The 20,539-nt window shown below is 34.2% G+C and overlaps 1 protein-coding gene across 2 annotated transcripts in view; it reads left to right on the top strand.

Moving 5' to 3' along the window:
- The first annotated feature begins 6,224 nt into the window (after positions 1 to 6,224).
- LOC124367439 (secretin receptor-like) overlaps positions 6,225 to 20,539 on the top strand; it is a 71,752-nt gene continuing 57,437 nt past the window's right edge. For both annotated transcript variants that reach the window (XM_046824251.1, XM_046824250.1), the window contains exon 1: positions 6,225 to 6,340. The gene's annotated coding sequence lies outside the window, so the exon portion shown is untranslated. The remainder of the gene's footprint in view (positions 6,341 to 20,539) is intronic.

Here is a 20,539-nt window from a genome sequence, read left to right as displayed (position 1 = left end):
CAGTCCAGATGTATTTAAATGCTACATCTCAAACAAGCAATAAAAGTTTCACGATGTTCTCATTTCAGACGCTTCTCCCTTCCTGTAGGATTAAGTTGGTAAAATTACTTCCCTCCCAATTGAGCCCACCACGCCACGCAGCAGCGCTAAGCTACTTACAGTGGTATCTCATATTGTGTAGATCTCTGCAATTAATCTTTTAGAAGAATTCTGTGTATTTCACGAGTGTTCTGAAAGGCGGATTCGTGTAATTTCTTTAGATGATTTTATGACACTTCGTAAAACGTATTAGCAACTTAATATACTGCTTTTACTATAGTAATTGAATTTTGAAGAAACAAAATACATTACACACATCTAAATCAAATGTGTCTTTCATTACATTGTCTTTCAGGAACGAAAGTCCTTCCGAAAAAGTTCATAAAAAGTAGACTTTTAGAGACTGGAAGTTTCATATTTACGCCATTTTACATCATTGGGTGAAAAGGTGAACACAAAAATGTGCCCCTAGTTCCTTGCCACTAACTGGTCTCTGTGGTGCCACGGACCAGGTGTCAGTTGTCAGTGGTTGGTTGCTGCGTTTCAGCATCTTCATACATCTATTCTTTAGTTGAGTTAATAATATATTTTGTTAGATATATTAAGTAAATGTTTTTTGAAGTTAGTTCATCATGATAGACTGATTGTGAGGGAAACAGGATTTGTTTAGACATTAGCCATTTTTCAGTACAATACAAAAAGAAAAACAATAACTCTACATTTAGATATCTGCAATCTGATCTCTTTCTTACACTGGTAACTCTTTCTGAGGAATATATTGATTGCAGATCTCTTAATCAAAAAACGAAGTTTTAAGATGTTTTAACTTTGAACCTGTTTGTGGTATAGCGTACATGAAGTTGACTGACACCTTTAGATTCTTGACTTCTGCATTGATCAGGAAAGATCAGATTGCAGATTTCGAAACCTATCGTTACTGCCTTTATTTTAATTTATCTATTCAGAAATTTAAAATGTTAAAGTCCCGTTTCCTTCATAAATGTTCTATTTCCTTCTTTTCGTCTTGTAAGGTTTGTAAGGTTGGTTTAGATTAAGGTTGTGAAATATATAATATATTATGAGCAAGGGCTGCTGTGAGAGGATATAATAATAGGTTAGATTTATTTATTTATTTACGGTAACACCATTAGTACATGGAAAAAAACAATAAGATATTCTTATATCCAACAATAAGCTAATGAAAATGATCCACATTATAAATTATTAACAATGCCAAAATAAATTGCTACAACATAACAATAACATATAAAATAGACTATATAGAAAATAACAATAATAACATAGCAACAATAATAAATAGTAACAGTAATTATACAATCAATTATACATCCATCTGCACTTACACATATACTACATAGGAATAATTTATTACAATAAAAGGGGAAAAAAAGAATCAAATGTATGCATGTAGAAAAGAGTAAAGGAAAAAATAGAAAGAAATAAATATATACACATATTACTATGAGCCAGGTGTCAATGTCTACAACAAAAGAAAATGTTTTTTCAGGTGCATAACACTCTCACTGAAAAAGTCATGCTGGGAGGAGACGAGGTTTCCAAGTCTGTGAAGTCTCGGGATAGTGCTGTGATGTACATAATTGGTTCAGTAGACACGACGGCAGAAAGTGTGAAGGGACCTGGTCTGATGAGGCACTCGGAAGTCGATCCGCCTGAGCAGTTCTGGACAATTCACGTCTCCGTTAATTAGTTTATGGAGAAAAACCACATCTAAAAGTTGTCTACGCTTCACAAGCGAGTTCAAACCCAAAGAAATCCCCAAATCCTCCAATGGCACAGTTCTGCATTCAAATCCACATTTGACTCCAACCACCCGCAAGAAGCGATCCTGGACACTTTGGAGCTGCTGGACATGACCAACCTGATAGGGCGACCAGACAACGCTGCCATATTCAAGCACTGACCTCACCAGAGCAGTAAAGATAAACTTCATAGCTGCAACACTCATTCCGCTTCTTGAAGTTCTGATCAGAAATCCCAGATTACGAGAGGCTTTAGTGGTGATGGCATCAATGTGGGATTCAGGGCCAAGACTGTGGGAGATTACGATTCCAAGATCTCTAATAGAAGTTTTACGAATGAGAGCAGAGTTATTGAGTATGTAATCAAACAGTATAGGAGCGGAGGAACGGTGAAAGGTGATGACTGCGCATTTAGCAATGTTTAACTTAAAATTGTTCTGCACACACCAATCATCCAATCCAAGAAGGCAACGTTGAAGTTTTAAGCAATCCTGCAGGGTTGAAACGGATGTGAATATTTTTATGTCATCAGCAAACAATAAACATTCAACATCGATACGGTCAATGATGTCATTGATAAATAAAGTTAATAAAAAGGGACCCAAGTGGGAATTCAACACCCTCAAATGAACCAACACATATTTTATTTGTAATTGCATCTCCTTAGAGCATTATAAGAGAATCTCATAAAGAGAATTTTATTGTTTAAAATTTTATATTAACAATGGATAACGTCAACCGACACATTGAGCACAAATTTTAATACCTTAATACTTTGAACACATGTTTAATATTAAATTATTCATTATAATTTATGTTTAATTTAATTAACTATAACATTTACTAGTAATTTTTGTAGTGTAGCAATAAATATGTGTTCATGGACTAACGTGAGAAACTTTCTTTTAAAATATCTAAACATTTACATAAATTTTCATGATTAAAACAAATGAGTGACTTTTCGACATTTAAATAAAATATATGAAATAAGAAAATATGAATTTCAACATTAAATTATTCACTTGATTTCTACACATTATAATCCTTTCTTTTCATTATTTAGGTTGGAATTGTAAATGATTAATGAACCCTAATATATATAATACTAAGTTCCTAAAATTACTTACATATTATTACACTTGACACTTATTACGCCTAAAAGATATTTCCCCGCACACGAACACAAGCACTGGCACTCCCGAACTTCCTTTTTCGAAATCCCGTCCAAGACTTCCTTCTCTCCTCCTTGTTCTTCAGTTTTGATGTTGTTCTCCCGCCAGCTCATGACCACGCCTCTGCCAAATCTCTCCATCATAATTGGTGAGTACCATTTTTTTCATATCAGTATGGCTGTCCCTTACATCGTCGCACGGTTTTTTATAAATAAGCATTTCCGCTGCTAAACAAGCATTTCCTGTTTGTTCATCATCGGTGTCTGGGCGGATGTGCGTATCCACTTACATCCGGAGGATGTTTGTATCGAATTGTAATACAAGACTTCCTTTCCAGCAACTATCTGTCCATTGATTCTATGAATTTTATTTTACTAATAATTACGTATGTCTTACAGTCTAAAACAAACAGCATTAAACGCAGATATTGAGAGCGACAGTATCTTTATCAGCGATTAGTCAGGAAGATAAATTGTTACTGAAAGCATAACAGAATTTTGAACATTTGCCATCGTTATATGTTATAAAAGGTATAACGCAAGGTTTCAGGATTGGAATCTGTATTCTTCGTCAGGTTAGAGGAGGTATTATATTTTAACTAATAACGAATATTTAGTATTAAAAAAAAAAACACTTTACCTTTCAAAATAAATCTAATGAGCATAAATTAAAAAAACATAAGCGTTTAAATGAAAACCTCTGTTTTTTATAACCTAGAATCATTACTACAACGATCTTCTGGAAGAGATGAATTTGAGAAGTGTAGGACAGTCCATTAGGTTGTTCAGGTATTTATGGATATTGAGCTTTATCTCGAGTGCTTCAATGCCCAATGTTTCAACCAGCTCGTCAACCGTATGTTGTAGTATTGCACACTCCGAACAGCACACCGCACTCCCAAATCTGTCTTGGATTCTTTGCAGATCGGTAAGATCTCTCCTACCCGACTACCGACACAAATTCGAGCAACTGTGAAACTAACGCACAGTAGATAAACTTTAATACACTGGACTATACACTGGATCCCCACCTAGAATGAATCACATGCCCCAGCATCATCAGCTTTACTGCAAGTGTCAGTTATATGGAGATTAAGGGATAAATCTTCGGAAATTGCCACGCCCAAGACCCTAACCGCTACGAATTTCTCAATTGGTAATCTGATTCTTTTTTCTATGAAAAGGGAATTAATCACCACGTCATCTAACCTCACCAGTGCTCTACCTCTTGCTAGGATTGCTGTAATTTTATACGTTTCTGTTCACTTCTCACCTCAAGGAAGATTTTCATGTCAACAGCAAACAAAAACAACTCCACATCAGTGAAATAGTGGGACCTCGTTGCTGAAGATATTAAACAAGTAAGGCCCTAGATTGAAGCCCATAGGAATTCCAGAAGGCGGGGTAAAATTAAAGGGAGGCAGTATTCATGTCACATATAAGGCTCCCGAACCAGCTCAGTAAGGCTCTATCAGTGCCATAATATTTAAATTTAGCTAATTCAATGAGACTCGGTCAAACGCCTACGAGAAATCAATGTCAACAGAATTGACTCAGTTTTTTCTTTCCGTGGCAGATAATATAACTTATCGAAAAAAACCCGATTAGACGTGATCTATCTCCCTTAACATTAACATGCTTACATTCAACATTAACATAAGCAATTTTAATAATCACACAATTAAAATTTTTATAAAATATCTAATCCTATAAAAAGCTCTGCCACGGGAAAAAGTTCTCTATAATGCTAAATTTAACTGGTTAAATCTTGAAATTAAATCATTGTACTAAAATATATATTTTTTTAACTTCAAGCGTTTAAACTTCTAGAGATCACTAAACATGTTTAAAGAATTGAGTTCAGTACTTACCAAGTATAAAATTATAATCCTAGAAATTATTGAATAAAAACATAAACTGAAACTAGAGAATCTCACAAACGTATCTCTCTCGTATATATTTTGGTTAAATTAAAATTTAAAATGGAATTTGTTATAGTTTTAAGGTCATTAAATGTAAATATGTATATGTATATTATGTGAGGTTGAGTGGTAGAGAGGGCTAAACAGCCCTAACTCCGCCTCTTGAATAAAGGCATATTTCATTTCATTTCATTTCAAACTCAGAAAGAAGTAGAAAACACTTTTGTAAAAATTATAAGTACAAAAGACTGCCTGAAAAAATTCTTCAAACGTTACGCTAGTTAAAGTTTTATTGTCATACATATTTGCAATTGCAGAGTTCTCAATATTGAATATGGGTTGAAACTTCAGCATAAAAACTTTCGTTTGAGAATATAAATATATTGATGTTGATTCAAACACAAAGTTTTTCAATAATGATTAAGATATTCAATTAGAAACTACGTAAATTCAGCTCTTGTTAAAGCTGAAACTAAAAATGTACAAAAAATATTTCAAATCCCTTCAACACGTAAAAACGAAGAAAGGTACAATTATATATTTATTAAATTAAAAAACAAAGTCTCAGTTAGATGAGTAACTAAATTTTTTATTTAGACTAAAGTGCATATTATTTAAAACTACAAAATCATTCTTAAGGATTAGCCCTTGTGTATACATCAACAAGAACGCTTTAAATCAACATATTGAATCAGCAAGATTAAAATACACAAGATAATTACATTCAAAAATAATTTTAAACCACTCATAGAATGACATTTAACTATCCCAAAATTGTGCTGTCTCCCAAAAAAAACACAAACCTGGTAATACATTGAGGCCCATAGTTTCTTTTACAATTTCTCTTTTCATATGATATGAAAATGGATAATGAGATTAAACAATTTCAATTCCAAAAGAATTTGCATTAAAAATAGATCTGATTTTGAATCTTTTATCCATATTTACATATTGAAGATGGAATCAAAATCATTGAGGACTAGCGGTTTTCAATAAATTTAGATAAAACTATTGTTAACAAACACATTTATTTTGTATATATTAACATATCCCAAAATGCGTTTTATATTGAAGACAAATACAACTAACAGTTTGATGGTACTTTCTTGCAAAATCGACTTTCATGTTGTATCGTAAACATATCTAAAAAATAAAATTTTCTTAGAAACTTGGATTAAGCCAAAATGAAAACTTCGTATTGTTCATTGACAAATGTATGTGGAGTACAACAACAAGAGGTTATCAATTGCTACTGTGTGAGAAATATCTCAAGAACTCGTTTTATCAGCAAGTTTCACAATAATACTTTAGTCCGTTTCAAGCCACTGTCTCAAGTGAATGTGTTATTGCATTGTTTATTAACTCTTATATTACATTTATTGCCTAGTGTCTTACATAACAGTGTTGGACATAAACTGTTTTCAGAGGTAAGGCATTAATTGACATTAGTAGAACATTTAAAATCTGTCTCCTTGATTTACGACTGCCACTGGTTTAGTAAGATTATATTTTATTGTTGAATTGAGTTCATACAAGCTCAAAGTGGCTTTATTATAACATTAGTATACATTTAAATGACCTTCTTTTCGAAAAGAAAGTAAATTTGAATATTTACTTATATGGTTATTATCGACATTTCTTACTTTGATATTAATGAATATGAAAGATGTTTAATTTAATGTAGATCATTTGATAATCCTCCTTATTCCCAGACAATAAATAAAAGTAAAAAATAACAGGAAAAGAAACCTATGAACGTTATAAATAATTTAATTATTATCTATGATTAAAAAAATATATCACATCACCTTAATTAACATGTAGTAAATTACAATTAAACTTAGATTTGTTATCATTATGGAAGTTAATATTATAATTTCAAAAATTTTAAAACACAATTTATGTACTTTACTATATAATATGTAATAACGTGTTATCCGCCTGAGGACGAGCTCAGATTGCTAAACTCGAAACGTTGTGTTATTGATTTCTTTCACAATTTGGGTATTTTTGTCTTTTAATTGCGTTTTATAATATGATTATACTGTATAAGTATTAATATATATATATATATATATATATATATATATATATATATATATATATATATATATATATATATATATATTATCTTTTACATTTTATTCTATTATTTATGTACTTTTCTGAGTACGTTATTACGTATACACAATAAGGCTTGAGGTGTATATGTGCTAAAGCTTTGTAATTGTAATTAACAAACTAAAAAGATATATTTTACTTTTAAACCGTGTGTTTATTACTTACTAAAACAAGTTCCATAGCATAAGAAACATTTTCCCGTATCTGTGCAAACAGAACCCATTACTGATAAGCTATATCGGAGAACTGCTCCCATTAAACCAACTTTATTCCGAAACTGTTACCTTATTTCAGAACATTAAGCTCAATTCTACCAGAAACTGAAATAACTTTGGAAAATGGCGCAGACAACTCTTAGTTGGATCAATTTAAATCATTGAATTAGAAAATTGCAATCAAACTAAATTTTATTCGCGGAAGAGTAAAGTATTTAACGTAGATTAGTAGAACAAGTTCTGACTCCATGTTGCACAAACTTACATTTCTAATGAAAGGACAGTAATTTATTTTAATTGTATGAATTGCTTTATTATAGGTGCTAAACAATGTTTTGACCCATATTTAAAAAACCTAGCTTTATCTGTATAACTGATATTTTAATATGATAAATTTACTTTGCAGAGTGTTAAGATAATACTACTGTAGTTATACCGTATTAAAACAAACTTAATCGTAGCAAGCAAGTAAGACGGAGTGCTGCTTCCCCTACAATAGGGAAAAGTCTTTATTTCCCTAGGAATAAAAAAGTTCAAAAGGGATTTTAAAAAATTTTGTGTAATCAAATAGAGTATAAACTACAAAAATCTGTCAGTATTTCTAAAACAGTGTGGGTTAATGGAAACCCATATTTTGTAATATATAGTGTAATGTATTCAATAATATTTTAGGTTATGAAAACACTGTCAGTGTAAGAAAAAATCCTCGTTTTAAAACAATATCAATATAGCAAAATAGGCAAGATAGGTAAGATATATTTTATTATTTATATTTATGTTTCAAAACTTATTCGATAAAAACATTTTAATTTGCGATTAAAGGATGTGCTACATTAAACATAATAACATTTGCGATGTAAATACATCAAAGTATTTTAATAATCGTTTATTATGAGCTTTGGAACCACAATCTCAATTTTCTCATATTCCTACATGTAGCCTAATTATCGCAAAACATTCAACATCATGTTATGTCGACTTTGTGTATCTGGTTTTATTATTTAAACAGTGATATGAAGTCTAATTTAGTGAACAAAAATATGAATTTGGTTTAGAAAATTCAGAACTTAGTGGTTCTGAATCTTCTGGGCATCGTAATTGGTCCTCTGATTGGTTTAACCCACAAAGAGCAAGACATCATATAGATAAAACCGGACCGACAGAATTTGTCAAACGATTCTATGTTCTACTAGTAAATCACAGAAACTTGAATAAGGTATTTTTTTTTACGCCTTTACAGAATGATACAGCCTAGCTTGCATTTGGCAAACTGTTCAAGGATGGTGGTTTGGCATATGGTGCTGAAATCTTCAACAGTCCTCCAGCCATTTACTAGTAGATTGCGGAGCTGGGAAACTGTTCATCTGGTGGTTCGGTGCACCTAAGAAAAAAAATCTCTCAATCTCTCTACATGTATAATAGGTCTGTGGAAATATTCTGCTACCCAATGTCTCATCCTCACTATCCGAGGAATGAGTCAAATATTATAAGTGTTATCGGTGCTATTTTTGGATACATCAGTGAATAGGCAAACCCAGTGTACACCTAGAGAGGTTGTAATGCAACGGCCTGTCTCATCGTTATTACTATCCAAGATACAGTAACTGCGAATTAGGTTTTGAATCTAATATTCTGAAATTGCAGTGGTGACTTTTATTTAATACTTATAGGTACCTCGTACCACGTACCATAATTGCTTTTTCTGCTTATTGACTTGCTATTTTGAATCATCGAATGACCATTCCTTGACAAGATTATATGACTTTAATAAATATTGTTGTTTTAAGTACCTTTACAATACCTTTTAAAAATACAAAACCTTTCCTTTTTAAAACTTCAGAAAATAGTATGCATGCATGCACTCAAACACACACACGCACATATCATTTTTATAAATTAAAATTATAAAGTGATAGTCCAGATGCTGAGAGCCAAATAATTTTCCCTCCCTAAAAAATTAACCCTAAGCTAGTAAGTAGATTTTATAGTTGAAACGGGACTTGATGCATTTAAACCAAGATAAGTAAATGGGCGTATACGATAGTTAAATCAGTGTAGGTAAACCAACGCAGACTGAGTATTTGGCAGAAATTTGCAATTCTGTGTTTTTGAATTTACATCAAATGAATCAATAACAACGTATGAGGTTAGCGTAACGCACTGAACACGATGAATTGTGCACTAGCTTATTCTTTTAGATCTTTGTTATAAGGCAATGAAAAACTACAACTTTTTAGAACAATATAGTTATAAAAACTACTTTTGTTTGTTAAAAAGGATATTTTATTTACATCAGTACTCATACGTAAAGGATGCTCCTCTAGGGAAAGAAAATAAGCTGCGCATTAATGAATCACCATATTAATATGTTTGCTAAGCATGTTAGTAGAGCAATTGTTATTGTTATTGCAGGTATGGAATTAATATGCAGTATAGCAACAATGAGCTGCTTTGCTGCTTCAATACAAACTGTACACTAAAATATGCCACTTTGTGTGTTATTTTAGACGCTATAGATCAATAATTATTGTACGAGGCGTCTAATAAAATGTACTCGTATTCATGTAAATCAATATTTCCCATTTTATAACGTAAATACTGCATCATAAACTAAACTTTATAATTTAATATTTATTTATTAATGTAACCAACTTACAATAGAAAACTAGTACATTATTGAACTCATTGATAAAGATGCAAGAACTGACGACTTTCATATTAAATAACAGTAATATGAATGTCTTCTTGTGGTCAATAACTTTTAATAAGTAAAAGTTAAGCCATTAAAACAAGTTTTGCATGTAAAACACACGTATCTCAGCTACTAAATAAATTTACAAATTATTCAAGCCTAAGTAACTTTTTATACTGTAGTGACTGTTTTTTAGTGACCTTCTAGTTTGAACAATCACTGGATAGAACATGGAACGACATGCCATTTACATCTAGGCAGTCAAAAAATGTCGAGATATTGTGGTAAAAGGGTAGGTTATAGATCAAATCTACTGCGGAAGATGATTTTTGAAGTGGCTGGATATCCCTTAGTATTGAAGACTGTTGCTAGCCTAAACATTAGGGCGTACTCTCCACTTCCTGGTTTGATCGTGGGACGATGAAAAAAGAGCTTCTTCCAAGGTGCCATGGCTGTGATATAATACCCACTATCTTTCTTCATGGAATCTCTACAAATACGGCTTCTTCCATTAATCTTAGCCAACCTGAAATTCTTATCAATCCGGCAGCAGGTGCTAAGAGCAATGAGGACTAATTGCCTTGATGGGTTTTCTTATCATCCTATCTAAGTAAAAAAAACATGAATCATAAGGTTCATTATAAACTATAATATGATTTTTTTGTACCTTCCTAGAATTAATGTGTCATATCTTTCTATGAGCCAAGGTTGCGACAAATGGCACCAAATTGAGTGAAAAAGGTAATTTATTCCTATGACGAGGCAAGATTATCTTTATTGAAAGTGATATTACAAAAGCCCGTTACAAGTTTAACTATATATACATAACTTAATTATGCAATAAACCCATTCAATGTAGCTTCTGTCAAATATAACATGACATAAGAAAGGAGCATTTTAAACTAATCTGAACTCTTGGTACATTGATAAGATAGAAACCTTTTGATGTAATCAGTTTTTATAGCGTTTAACAATTTTTCACCATGTTACTTCATAATAGATAATCCTTTTCACAATAAATGTGAAACATGAATATTCTCTCACGTATGCTATTGTTCAATGCCCTCCAAAAACTCGACTGAATATATGGATCTCTCATTTAAAATAACGTGAACTCTATTGGTACTAAAAATATTTTTCATGTGAGAACTAACCTAAGTTATGTTTTTATAACGTATGAAATCCACACTGACTTAATAAAGACAGATATAACCATGGTAAATTATGGTAATGTAAAATAAATTTGGAATTCTAGTCATAGATCTTGGTCATTGTAATATAAAAATACTTGAATATTCTGTTATGAACTTTATATTTTATAAACTGTTCTGTTCAAATTGTAAGAAACCTTTTATATTATTATTATTATTGTCTGAGCGTTAGCGAACCCTATACCTCCGGAGCCTGAAAAATGGCATTGTTTTTTGCCTGTTTGTCCTTCTATCGATCTAACCGCACGACATCAAAGAACGAACTCAACGATAGACCTGAAATTCGTTGCATGAAAGCTTCTTTCTATAAAGTCGAGATTGAGTTCGGGTGGTGGTGCATGTCAATCCATGGGATGAGCATTTTCAAAATTTTACGCTGATCTTAAGTATAACTACGATGACGAAAACAAAATCGCATAAAACATAAATTTATATAAAAACAGAGTACAATCATATAAAATTTTAAAATGACGCATACAATTGAAATTTGGATGTAGCCTCAGATAAGACTGTTGCATACGTAGTGATTGTACCCTAGCCTTTTTTTAATATACTGGACGTAAAATAATATGAGAATATAAGTTGAAATATTGTAAAGATTTATTTTGGAGGAATTATGCAGTGTTAATAAGATGTCCAAATTGGAATGATCCTTGGAAGGATGATGGAACCCATCATTAATTCTGATATTAAAATCCTAGACACACAAATGTTATGGTTAAATACGTATTGAGAGCGTATAATTCACAAGGAGTTGTGTAAATTGAAAGAGAGGAAGTAGAAATAGTGTACATTTTTCATTATTGTTTTATTGAAAAGTGCCATGCAGGTGTTATGGAATTGAAATCAGCTCTGGAAAACCAATCGTGAGCCAATCTAGCGAGTCCCTCCAATAACACTTGTTATCCACCGATGTGTGGATATAACGGCGGTTGTTTCGTTTTCGTTGTTGGATATGATTGGATTGATTTGTTTGTGAAATGTAGGTAACATGAAATTTACAGACAATAATTTAAAATAATTAAATTCTCAAAGTATTTTAAATTTCCGATTAATCACCACAAAATAAGATGTGTAGTAATATTTCTATAAATAACACAAATAAAATATTTGTTTCACTTGTCCGGTCAAAGAAATTGTAAGTAAAAACAATACACTTTTAAAATTCTATGGAATTATGGGCTTAAATTTCCAAAATTTTGGAGTATAAATAATCTGTACTTTTTTGCTTTTTGTTTATATTATTCAGTCCTCTGTAAACACTCATTTTATGCATTTTTGTCTAGGCTTTATAATTAGTATATAGTGACATATATACTTAGAAAATTATATTCTTGCAGTGTTTAATTAATGTTTTTATCCATGAAGAGGTATTATAATGCGATAGTACAATTATTACAATATTACATAGTAAGATTTTTCACTAGTTTTAAACTGTAAGTGTTTTATCATTTCTATTCCATATTTATCAACAAAAATTAAGAAAAATATTCAACATTATTTTGCTGTCAGGGGATGAAAATAACCAGAATTCTTTATGTTATATTTGTGCTACTTGGATGTCTAATCACTTTATGCTAGGTTTTATAAAATTCTCTGTAAAGTTCAAAAATTAAACTTGTAGTTGCAATTACGAGTATTAAGCTAGACATCAATACAGAGTAAGAATAATACGTTTTCGGACATTTGTCATAGTTATATGTAACACACAAGGTTTCGAGGATTGAAATATGCCGTCTTCATCAGGCGAGAAAACAAATAATTTATTATTTGTAATAATCTATTATTATTTACAGGCGAGTAAATAATAATAATTAATAGTAAACAAAAAAGAAAGAAAAAAGAATAGAAAAAAGGCACTTTTTTGCACACGTGACTTGCATCCTGAGTAGTGACAAAGCTGTGTTTGAGTATGCTTGACAAAGAATTTAAACTGTGTAACGTTTAAAAACTTTCTAAGTCTCGGTACGATGTTAGATATAATGAAACAAATAAGTATAGAAATTGCCAAGGCTGTATATTGACAAATATAAAACTATAATTTTAGGTTGTAAAACTCAAATGGAGACACACAAATACGATAAAAGCATCTCTAGGAGGATACATGTACTTAAATAAATCATTACTTAAGAGGTGGCTGCAGTGAAAATGCCTTGAGTTTTATCGCATTTCCGGTGTTAAACCAAACCATTTTACGACCTTATATTGGTCGTAGAATCATAAGAGACGTCTTGTTTTGTTTGTAAGCTATAAATCCTTGTAACCGCTATTAAGTTTCGTGTTAAAGTGTACCATATTTAAAAATTCACATTTCTAAATAACCAATAAAATTACAAAAGATAATTCAACCGTTTGGGTGTACATAGGTTGGATATTTCAAATTAGATATCCTACAAAATTCTACGGCTACGGGATAGGAGTGGCCGACTTTTAAAATTGCTCTTATGAGGCTAACCTCAAGATGACCACTAGCACAGCCTTGTGCTTCGTTAACTCTCAACCCGTACATCAAATATTGCACGCCGCTTGTAACTCATAACAAACGTACTTAAATCAAAAGAGTTACACATTTCCAAATAATAAGTCATTCGTACTGCATAAAACATTCTAGGAAACTAACTAGCGTGCATCACTAATCTTAATCCCACTAATCTACAACATTATACTCAGCTGAATAAGTTACAGTAATATTCTATTGTTTTCCTTTTCGATGATTGTTTAATTCAATGATCAATCACAAACAACGTTGTTCACTTACCATTATCTATACAATGGTCGCTTCCAATGTATTTACATTCTAATATTGTTTTCATTAATTAATGTCTTTAAATTAGTTTCGTTTTTGTAAGACACTTTGTAAATTTTAGTAATAATATTATAGCTAAATGTTTATTAATTGTAAACATTCTGAGAATATAAAAATATGTATATAAAGTTTTATATTTAAAATTTGTAGGTGAGAATTAAAAATTGTATGTAGTTAGTCCATATTGTGATGTGTAAAAGGATCTTACCAATAATGTATTTTTTATGTTATATGTTTTTTGTTTTATAATACATATAATCATTCGAATATAACTGTTTATAGTAGGATTGACATATTTACATAAATGTAGTGGAATTTTGTCAAATAATGTTGTTGTGGAATGAAAATTCATTCAAAGAATAGGAGGGCCAAAACTGTAAGCCTATTCTTAGAACGCATTGATTTATTTTTATATCCGTAATGATAGAATAATATAATAGGCTCAGCCTATTAGTAGTGGGGGTGGAAACATTTAATTTTTGTCCGCACAACATCTTGAAAACTAACTAATCTTTAGACTTGAAAGAAGATGTTGCATTTCACTCCAAGACATTCGGCTGAGTTTAAAAAAATTATGGTTGCCTGTAAAGTCGGTTTTACGGGCGAAGATTTTACGTGACAACGTCTTTTTCTCGGTAGAATATTTATTGATATGAATATTATTAAATTGCACAATAGGAACAAGGAATTGAATGAAAATAAGAATTGCACAAATTTTAACTATAGAAATATATTTTGTTTACTAAAACATTGTACATAATTTGAAATTAATTAAAATTTGTTATTGTAAATGGTAAAGTTGAATAAAACATTTACTAAAATTGGAATTTGAAATTCTTGCTAAACACAGTTAAATTCTAACTCCGCGCGTGGTGATTGGTCGGTTTAGTTCGTTTGTTTGGTCGCACTGTTATAACAGGTTAGAGGTTATAATTTGTTATTTTAAATGTTTGACTAGCAATACGCGCTGTTTCTTCTCAATCGACTGAATTACGATTGATTGCAGAGTGATTTAAACTAATAATTTACTTAACACTATCAACATTTGTCAATAGTATGACATAACCTATAAACTCAGTTTCTCAACTTTTGTGTCAATCTAACAATTAATCAATCAATCATAGTTTACGATAATGAAATATCAGTGTACAATTATTTACCTTTATTGTTGTAGTTGTTGTAAATGACGAATCTAAGCACTCCACATTTTCACGAATAAACATAGTTATCTGCTTTATCCCGTGCGGCGGACCCACAGTTATCTGCTTTATCCCGTGCGGCGGACCCACTGGACGGGCATCGTAACGTTACCGGGCGTTACACTTTTTCATGAGTGACTCCGAGCCGCAACCTAATTTAAGACGTTGTCACGTCAAAAAAGTTTATATTGATCTTATGATGGCAACAAGAAAATAGCATAAGAAATACATTTGTAAACAAACCGAGTATACTCATATACTCATATGGGGTTCAACACACTTTTAATCATATTTAACAGAAAAAATTGAGTAGAAAGTAATTGATATAAATTGGTGAAAAGATTTGACTTCAGCACATATTTTCATTGTTGTACACTCTATAGGTTACCGAAAACTTTATTAATTTAACAATACCTAACTTGAAAGAGAATGTGAATGATTCGTGTGGTACGATATTGTGAGACAGCTTTCATATGATATCGTTTATGTTTGCCATAAACAATATCACATAAACAACGAGTTATATGATAATGCATGCCTAACCTGTAACGGTTATTGTAGCCTATCACCCAGTAGGCTGACACAATTTCTCTTTTGTCATCCGGGGTAATAGGGACATTTTTTTACATGAGTCCTATATGTCTATATATCTGCCCACAGAATATCTTAAGGATGAAATGAGTTATAGGGTTCAAATTTACCATACCTGTTATATGGCACGTAGTGAACTTCAAATTATTATAAATATAGGAGTTATGAAATTCTATATATGGGGTACAAATTAAGTAGTACAACTTTTATTGCTCCATAAGTGTTCAATATTTAATTTAATATAGATAAGCATTAATCTAGCCCAGACGCATTTAGGTATAAGAGAGAGAGGGAGCGTGGGTCCCAAATCAGTCGTCCGCTGTTCCAATCAGCGCCACACCCCCTGATATCTTAAAGGGTCCTGTCCTTGAAGTATTCTGGGCGCTCTTCCGCTTTGCGACTGCTGCCCGTTCGGCGAATAGCAGATACCCCTCTAACCAACCAGGGCGATAGCGTCCCCTGGAGCGAGCCGCTTCCGGCATTCTGAGTGGAATCATCGGCCGGAGGACCATGTAGCTCTACAGTTCGTGGGTCACTCTTTGTGCTCGACCCTTTCGTATTGACTTTGTTTTCAAGTGTTTTTTCTTTAATGTGCATTACCATCCTCCATCCCACACTCCTTTGGAGGTAATTTCAGGGTATTAGTGGAGGAAGACAGTGTCCAGTGCGGATTATTCGTCGTTCTAAAAAACCGCGGCCGCCAGCGGTTGACGCCCGTTCGCTACGCGCCAATTACGTCGCGCCTAAGCACTCCTGTCGTTGCTGCTTCCCCCTGTGGATCTCTACACACAGCGAGTTTTCCAAGGTACTGTTAAAACTCCATTCACTTGTGTTGTATTCTCCTCTCACCTCTTGTTACCTGCCCACTTTCCCGCCATTCTGCACATTGTTTTATTTTTATTTTCATTAATTGGTCCTCCGATTATTAATTTTTAACTTCTGCCCCGTACATTTTTGGTCCTTCGAGCCGGATTATTGTGAATCAGTCCTGTAGATTACAGTAATTTGTGTTGTAATTAATTAATTGTAACAGGCGTCGTTACGCCATTTTGAATCTGCCGTACCGACGCTACCGGCTTGTATGGTGGCGCTGCGAACGTGTTGTACTGGTAACATTGTTTTCTTCTCTCGCGCAACTGGATCGTTGACGTCAACAACTATTACGTAATTGTCCGTAGGCAGTCTAATTTTACGACCGCCCCTCAACAGCTGATGGCCCGATCGATACTTGAATGCACGGCCTCCGCTGCAGTCAGCTGTACCGGTTTTTGATACTGCATTTCTCTCGCCGTAACGGAACTCTGGTTTATATCTCTGAATAGAGACTCGGACACGAGTCCACCATACTCTCTCTCACATTAGTAATATACTAGTAATGTATTTAGTTAACAACAGGGCAATATCTGGTTTAGTTAATTGACCACTCTTTCTTGATAGTATTAATTAACTCACATATAATTCTCCATTCCATTAATGTAACTTTGTGCTAGTGGAAATTTAATTGTTCCTTGTAATTGTTTCTAAAGCAATATATTGCTCACTATTCAATTTGCTATTGAATAACATTTCGCTTTGTTCCATTGTAATTTACTTGTTAAATAAGCAACCAATTAATTGCCATTCTAAGTTCTCATGTCAATTTAAGATTTAACTTGAACTGATTTTGCTCTCCTTTTCATTTCAATTATATCATTGTTGTTTCATGTTCTAGCGTAAATTATGTTAAGAAGTGTTAGATTAACTCTCTGATCGATAGTATTGGTGATTGTAGGTCAATTCTATGGTGTACTCTTGCCAAATTATTGAAAGCAACATTTCTTATCTCTAACCTACATATTAGCTACTTATTTCTCTACACTCCATTTGTAATTTTGTCAATTTTATTTTAAAAGGTTCATTCACCGTTCTCTACATTGTGTCTCTTTATCAACCTGATTATAACTTAGGATATCTCTCACGGGTTACTTAATTGTTTAATAACAATTATCACTGTCTCTCTTATATATTTTTTACTAATATTATTTTAACTGCTTTGCCCCTTTCGATATCACAATGGCTCCCAAGGAAATTCAAAATACGAAACTTATCGTAAATCAACAGATCTTATCAAATCTCGTTTTGCTTCTCTTAACGAAACCGTCACGAAAATCACTACCAGCGCTCCACCTTTGACACAGTTCAAATCAGACAATTAAACACAGTGTTCGCGTAACTAAAGAAGAAACGCGCGGACTTTGAACTTAACCTTCAACGTGTCATCGAAGGTGACAGTGAAGCAGCGGATCAAGATACTCTTTCCAAAGATCAGGATGAGGTTAACGACCTATATGTCGCTATTTCTAGCTTGATCGAGGTTCATCTTGTCACTGGAACCCACAACTCCCGCGTCCTCATCACATTCTGATCATCCCGCGTTGTTCCCCACGACGGTAACTGGAGTCAAGTTGCCCTAAATTAAACTTACAGACGTTTGATGGTTCTCCTATGAAATGGATTTCATTTATCAACCTGTTTGACACTACAGTACACCGCAGTGCTTCACTCTCTAACGTCGCTAAGTTCCAGTATTTACTGAGCATATTGGAAGGCGAACCTCTGAACTTAGTGAAGTCGCTCAATCTCACCCCCGCCAATTACCTCATTGCTTATCAGTTGTTGCGGGACAGATATCATAACATACGCCGCCCTCACTACTCTCCATCTAAATTATATACTTGACATGCCCGCAGTCGCTAGCAACAATGCTAAACAACTTAGAGCGTTCATAACAAACATTTTATGAACATTCAGAGTCCTTGAAAGCCCTGGACTGTGATATCGCCTCTGATAATCCTCTATTGTCAGCTCACTTGTTGCGCAAACTTGACAGCAAAACTGTCCAGAAATTGGAACAGTATCGTGAGTCCCAAAGAGAGCCTGGCGCCGCTCCGCATTCCCTCCCCAAGGTCACGGAGATTATAACATTTTTAAATCTGGAATGCTCCCAGATTGAAGACGCTAGCCTTCACACCCCACTCTGAGACGAAAATACTGTCTACCTCTTCCAGACCGAGGGTTGAAAAGCGTGTTCAGTTCGCCTCCCCCAAGCAAATGAATTTGTTAGCTACTGACGCTAAAATTAATTCAAACTACGAAGCTCTTTGTTTTTGTTGCCGGAAATCTGGGCACAAAATTTACCAATGTCCTCTGTTTAAGGACAAGTCTCCTAATGAGCGGTACAACCTCGTTAAAGGTAACCAGCGGTGCATTTCATGCTTGGGAAATCATCCGATTAAAGAGTGCAGAGATCCAAGAACACATGTTCGACTTGCCACAGGAAACACCATTCGCTTCTGCACTTTAATAACAGCGCCGATAGGCCTAGCTCTTCCGCCACTGGCGCCTCTACCCCCCCCGCTAGCTGTCAACACAACACTGACTTGTGCCGCGCGCTCCACCTCTCTCACTGAAACAAGCACCGTGCTGCTCTGTACAGCACTGGTCAAAACTCACTGCCCACAATGGCCAGTCATATATTTTTCCGCGCCTTATTGGATTCTGGCAGTATGTCCGACTTTGTTTCTGAGCGTGCTGCTCAGCTGTTAGGCTCACGTCGCCAGCCTTCTAACCTCACTGTCATTGGGTTAGCCCAAAACATGACTAACACCAGAGGGTCACTAGATCTCAATCTTGAAACATTATCGGGACACTTAATTGCCCAAAACCATTCCTTCCATGTACTGGAAAAAATCTCTCTCGAACTTCCGCGGGTAGAACTTAAACCCGGAAGTACTCATGCGAACAAAATCTTTTGTTCTCGCGGACCCGACCTTTGGCAAGCCTGGTCCAATCGATGTCCTCATCGGCAACTCTCTCTTTCCCTCAACTGCCTTACCAATGAGCGACACTCTCTCGGGGCGAATATGCCTTCTGCTCTTGGCACTATTTTTGGATATGTGATTGTTGGAAGTGCGCCGTGTCTCTCTACCGGCGCAAAGAACCTCTAATCTCGCCATCTCTCTCCTCTCGACCACAGATACTGACCTCCACTCCTCCCTTCAAACGATTTTGGACACAGGAAGAACTTCCGATCTGTAGTAAAAATCGGAAGAAGAAATCGCGTGTGATAAACTGTTTGAGACATCGCATACACGTGACTCGGAAGGTCGCTATGTAGTCAAGCTTCCCTTTGTTGACAACCTCGCCCACACTAAATTGGGAACGTCAAGGTCAAACCGCCGCTCATCGCCTGGAGTCTATGGAGAGGCGGATCCACGCCAGAAATAACTCCCCCCTGAAGGCGCTCTATATCGAGTTCATGACCGAGTACGAGGCGCTCGGACACATGAAATGTCTTCCCCATCCTGATTTATCTGCTCCGCATTATTTTCTCCCACATCATGGGGTAGTGAAAGAGTATAGTAGCACTACCAAGCTTCGTGTTGTTTTTGACGCCAGTGCCAAGACCGGCTCAGGCCTATCCCTCAACGACGTACTTCTCACCGGTCCAAAGTTACAAAATAATATTTGTGATATCCTTCTCCACTTCCGGCTGAAAAATTTTGTTTTTTTCGTGCGACATCCGGCAGATGTACCGCCAAATTAAGATTCATCCAGACGACCAAAGGTTTCAGCTCATCCTTTGGCGTGAAAACCCTCCCTTCCGCTCTCTACTTACCAGCTGACCACGGTGACGTATGGTATGAAACTGTTCACCCTACCTCGCCATAAAACTCTCCGACAATTGACACAAGATGAAGGTTCCAATTTCCCTCAGGCAGCTCACATTCTGAAAACACCATAGCTATGTGG

This window comes from Homalodisca vitripennis, chromosome 8 (assembly GCF_021130785.1).
Source record: "Homalodisca vitripennis isolate AUS2020 chromosome 8, UT_GWSS_2.1, whole genome shotgun sequence".
In the NCBI taxonomy this organism is placed as follows: domain Eukaryota; kingdom Metazoa; phylum Arthropoda; class Insecta; order Hemiptera; family Cicadellidae; genus Homalodisca; species Homalodisca vitripennis.
This window is presented reverse-complemented; position numbering and strand designations above follow the sequence as displayed.